The sequence below is a fragment of the Gymnoscopelus braueri genome (assembly GCF_963280865.1).
Source record: "Gymnoscopelus braueri genome assembly, chromosome: 24".
NCBI classification, from domain to species: Eukaryota; Metazoa; Chordata; class Actinopteri; order Myctophiformes; family Myctophidae; genus Gymnoscopelus; species Gymnoscopelus braueri.
Window position 1 is genome coordinate 14692174 of NC_137626.1, and position 5878 is coordinate 14698051.

General features: G+C 40.8%; 1 long non-coding RNA gene across 1 annotated transcript; it reads right to left on the reverse strand.

Annotated features, from left to right (window-relative positions):
• Window positions 1–896: 896 nt before the first annotated feature.
• LOC308080640 lies at window positions 897–5519 on the reverse strand. The gene is made up of 4 exons (XR_013932718.1): window positions 5471–5519; window positions 3557–3636; window positions 3284–3383; window positions 897–1109 (listed from the first exon to the last, which is right to left on the reverse strand). It is a non-coding gene; the product is annotated as an uncharacterized lncRNA (long non-coding RNA).
• Between the last annotated feature and the right edge of the window lie 359 nt (window positions 5520–5878).

Genomic DNA, 5878 nt, shown 5'->3' on the forward strand with positions numbered 1-5878 from the left:
GGGTTGTCATAAAGTAATCATTCAGAACCATATATTAGGACCCCAGTTCAACATGAACGAAACAGCTTTCCAATGATCCAACTCCAAACCATGTGTCCTTTTAACTCTTTGGCCTCCAACGCCAAACCATGTGTCCTTTTAACTCTTTGGCCTTTCTTTTCTTGGTACCCCTCCAGTGTCCTTTTTAGTGTACTAGATTTTCAGGTGGCCTTAGGAGCACTTCACCCATTTTAAACCCCACTCTCATATAATTGATCCACTCTAATGCTCGTAAAACATGCCACCATTTATGTCTACTCTGTCTCAGTCAGAGGAGGGCAGTGGACAGCTCAGAAACCTGCCTACCAGTGACATCACATGTCATCATTTTCATTGTCCATTAGCTTGAAATGATGTCACTGGTAAAACATTGAGTGAGACAGAAATGGCGCCATCTTATTGTGAGCATTACAGAGGCACTGGGTGAAGTGCTTCTTTAAGAGTGGATGCATTTTCCATCAGGATCATTCCATGGCGAGGAAAATGCTAGCCTGGTAAATCCCCTCCCTCCGGAAAAACTCATTTCAATTGAAATAAATGACATGACAATGATTTCCGGAGGGAGGGTTTACCAGGCTAGGAAAATGCATCCATTCTTATTTTCTTGCCTTCCCTTTCCCGCCCAGTTGAAGATCTTGGTCGCGGATAGCATTCACCGGATCATATTTTCTGAGTTGGTCCCTCTGTCTAATGCCAGGCGGGTTGTCTTAACAGATTAGAGAGAAAATGGTTAGTGTGCTAAAGTGTGCTATGTCAAATGGAGATACAGAGAGACAGTGTAGTGTCTCAGTAAACTATAGGATCATAGAATACAGAGACAGCTAGTGTCTCAGTAAACTATAGGATCATAGAATGTAGAGAGACAGTATAGTGTCAAGAATCTGCACCCATTTCAACCTCAAGACAACCTCAAGCCCTTTGAGTTGAGTGCGTCTTTCCGTGGAAGTGTGTTGCTTTTTATCAGGAACCCAGGTACATCTTACTTGACCTCCAGAGTGTCACCTCGCCACCTGCTCCTCCCTGTAGTCTTCATGCATACGGACCTCCTCATCCATCTGAGCCTGCAGGTCCTGTGGACAGAGAGGGGAGTGTGTCGGTTGACCATGTGCTATGTCAAATGGACAGAATATTAGCACATTTTTTAAGTACAAATTTAATGAATTTTAATACCTTTTTATCAACTCTACAGAACTAAGCCCATTACTGTGTCAAAACTAATCAACAAACAATGCCATTAAACAAATGAATTGTCAAATATTGACTAAGAACTAAATATCCCGCATATCATTGCAAGATGTTCTGAACATATTATAAGCTCATACTGTGATTATCACCCATTTTCAGTGGTGTAAAAAGTACTCAGATATTTTACTTAAGTAAAAGTATCAATACTGCAATATAGAAACACTACTTCATGTCTTTGTTGTTCTTATTGCAAAAGAATAATCCTGTTGGCTCCATTTTATGGTTGAACTGTTAGAGGTTCTGTGTTTTAAATCTCTCAAAAGGATCATTGTCAAAAGAAGAGGTCCATTAAAATACTACTTTTCTTTTCTAGTGATAATCAACAACAAGCATCTTTGACAGGTTCTCCAATAACATACTGTTTCACTAGCAGAATATAGTGGGTAGTATACTATAAATATCATGGTGTATTGGATGTTTCTATACTATAAACAAGCTCACGACACGTTGGTGACCAGAATCACTGGTCTAATAGTACACTGGTTCTCAGCATATGGGGCCCAGGGACCCCCAGGGGTCCTTGAGGGTGTTCCCGGGGGTCCACAGATAGATTATTGATAGTTAGGAAGTTAGGAACCAAATGGAGTGTATTTGACGCTGTGTGTCCATTATACCCATAAGGGTCCATGTGGTTCCATTTGTACACTCTCAGAGTTCAAATAATAGTGAGGATTTAAAGGAGTAGTTCACCCAAAAAATTACTTATTTTCTATGAAGCCTTGAATTCATGGAATTCAATTATTTTTGGTGTCCACCATGGTACAGATCTGGCAGATGGCAGATCCGGTAGGACGGCGGTGACAGGAGGAGATGGATCTGGACCCGGTTGAGGCTGCAGGTTCAGATGGTCCTGCTTGTGGAGGTCGTCCAGAGCTTTGACCAAACCGTCTGCAAACGCCTCCTGCTCCTCGATGTCGTTTCTGTAGAGAAACGACAACAGATCTGACTGGGGTCGCTATAATGGAGTATATACGGACATTATCGCGAGTGGCTGCAAGGGAGTAAAGTAAGTGCAACATTAGCACACGTCCTGTGTGTGTGCGTGCGTGTGTCCATGATGGTCCGCTTGTGTTTCACATGCTGGGAGAGGACCCTGAAGACAAGGAGGTGACCCTCATCTGGCTGCTGGTCAACATGGAGACGTTGTTGAGGTCATTCTGCTGGGCGAGCTGGGCAGACAATGACTGAGGAGAGAGACAATAGAAGATGAGGAGATGAGGACAGTTCATTTTCTGATTGAATACTTTATTATTCAGACATTATTTGTCAGACAGATTGGGGGGGGGGAGCAGGGGGCTCATACCTGCAGTGGAGAGACAGAGAGCAGTCAGCCAGGCTGAGGTACCACTCACTTCACTGAATGCTATCAACATGGCCACCCTCCCCTCCATTGAGTTTAATGGAGAGGTGGTGCCATCTTGTGAGGTTTGCAGCTATTACTTTCAATGGTGTGACATCACGTTCTCTTTCTGTTATAGTTCCAACGACCAATGACCAAAGGCAATACATCTGATGCCATGAATGTAACTGAATGTTACAGTGATTTTAAGGGATATTGTTCTATTGTTTGACAATTATTGTCTGATTCCTCTAATTCATGTAGGCTACTAGTGTTAGTGAGACATGAGCTACGTTCACAATCAGCATTCAAACGTCCACAGTCTGCATCCAGCATATGGATGATTACAAATATAAGTTGACTGACTGTAGTGTTATGATCTAGACTAGAGGTTAGGTGTAGGATGTGCTACGTGACTCGGACCACATAATGGCTTCAATTAATGCAGTCAATCGATGTGCGTCATTACGAATCATAGGAGCGAGACTATGAAAAGTCATGTGACACTGTGTGTCTGGAGACATAATATATCCACACAGACAGTGTAGGATGGTGAACTGCAACTAAACCCTGATTATTAACTTAAGATTGGGGGGGGGGGGGCAGACTAGGGGAGAGAGGGTCTGGGGGAGAGGCCTGTACTGGCAGTGCACCTGGTACCTGTACTGGTACCATAGCTGGGCGGGAAGGGGAACTCCTGGTGCATGGACTTGATCATCTGCTGCTGCGCCTGCTGACTCACTGCTGGAAACCTGTAAACCTGTGATGTGACAATAAAACATACAGATTCAGATTCTATTCCCCCGCTCAGGAGCAGTCTTTCTTGTTTGACATTTGGCTCATTAATTATTCATAAGTCCTTCCCCTCACATCACTAGGACATTTCTGTGCTATAATATTAGATTTGTTATTAAATGTAGTTTGAATACGTACAGGAGGAAGTAGGAAGGGCTGGAACTGTGATTCATCTGAGGTGAACATCAGAGACTGATGCTTCTGCTCTGGCTTCAAGACTATACCGAGAGAGAAATGAAAATTGTACATTTACTTTAAACAAGTACATTGTAAATGTACATCCTGCTGGTGAATTCCTCTGCCTCAATCTTGGTCTCAAGCAGGTTCTTAACCGGCTCTTTTGAATTAGACACCAGCTTGATCACAGTGAAAAGTAAGTTCAGAGTGTAAGAAGGCCCCACCCTCTGTGTTGCGTGCGGTGGCTGCAGATCGGGGCTACCCCATATATGACCATATATTACCCCATATGAATAGCTTATGTGAGCATAATAAAGAAAAGCAGAATGATACATTAAATTACTATCCAAAATAAATGAGAAGTTTTCTACAGTTTCACAAGTTCTCAGTGCTTTGTCATAAATTATACTCTTCTACCATATGAATCGGTCATTCAGATATTCAGACACAGAGACAGTGTAGTGTCTCAGTAAACTATAAGATCATAGAATGTAGAGAGTGTAGTGTCTCAGTAAACTATAGGATCATTGAATACAGAGTGTAGTGTCTCTGTAAACTATAGGATCATAGAATACAGAGAGACAGTGTAGTGTCTCAGTAAACTATAGGATCATAGAATACAGAGACAGTGTAGTGTCTCAGTAAACTATAGGATCATAAAATACAGAGAGAGTAGTGTCTCAGTAAACTATAGTATCATAGAATACAGAGAGTGTAGTGTCTCAGTAAACTATAGGATCATAGAATACAGAGAGTAGAGAATACAGCGAGACAGTGTAGTGTCTCAGTAAACTATAGGATCATAGAATACAGAGAGTGTAGTGTCTCAGTAAACTATAGGATCATAGAATACAGAGTGTAGTGTCTCAGTAAACTATAGGATCATAGAATACAGAGAGTGTAGTGTCTCAGTAAACTATAGGATCATAGAATACAGAGAGTAGAGAATACAGAGAAACAGTGTAGTATGTCAGTAAACTACAGTATAGGATCATAGAATACAGAGAGACAGTGTAGTGTCTCAGTAAACTATAGTATCATAGAATACAGAGAGACAGTGTAGTGTCTCAGTAAACTATAGGATCATAGAATACAGAGAGACAGTGTAGTGTGTCAGTAAACTATAGTATCATAGAATACAGAGAGTGTAGTGTCTCAGTAAACTATAGGATCATAGAATACAGAGAGTGCAGTGTCTCAGTAAACTATAGGATCATAGCATACAGAGAGACAGTGTAGTGTGTCAGTAAACTATGGGATCATAGAATACAGAGAGACAGTGTAGTGTCTCAGTAAACTATAGGATCATAGAATACAGATTATTGAATATTCACCTATAATGGTATAATTATAATCCAGTTAGGGGTCCCCACATTGTTTTCCTGTAAAGTGGGGTCTTTGTACAAAAAGGTTGAGGACCACTGCAGTAAAGCATACTTAATGGATCTTTTCAGCATTTTTCAAACTTCCTCTGTATGTTTGTAATGTCTCATTTAAGCCTAAAATAATCACCATGCTGCTGCTTCACTAACCAAGGCTAGCTGCTAGCTTAGTTAGCATTAAACGTCTTCATAAACGGCACTACAAAGATACAGTGTTGCACTAAAGTACCTTTAAAACATTAACACAACATTCTCACAACCCCTGGTTGGTTTTTATCAAGTAACTGGACTCAAACAAGCAAACAAAGTATGTTATGAAATGGTTAGCATTAGCATCAAGCTATGGGCCAAATGGTTTCACAACAACACTATACTGACTGAATTGTCTTTGCTTCAGGATCACAGTAGTACTCCAATAAGAGAATGGCTCATTAGCTCTGATGTGTTATGGAAATAATCTACAATAAATGACAATTCTGTGTGTTTTGCATACCAGTAGTTGTTCTTCACAGCTTGTTCTCATCAACCAAAACAAAACGACCTGGAAGTGAATATTACAGCACAGGATGCAGTTTCTGAATGTATAGAGAAAGTGTATTGCGCCCTCCAGTGGGAACAACATGCTACGATAACATTTCCAGTAGCCCTATGACTCATATGGGGGTATAGATGACCATAGCAATGATAAGATCATTATCATTGTGTTAAAAAGGTTAAAGTACTATAGTCTGATAGTAATCATTGCTACAGAGCGTTTGTTCGGTCACAGGAGTCTCTCCAGCTCTTTAGTAAACAGAATATAGTACATTTTCAGGTAGGTGACAACATTTAAGCCAATCAGGACAGGGCACTGAAAATGCATTTTCTGTTTAATAAGCTGGACTCCTTTTACTGAAAAAGA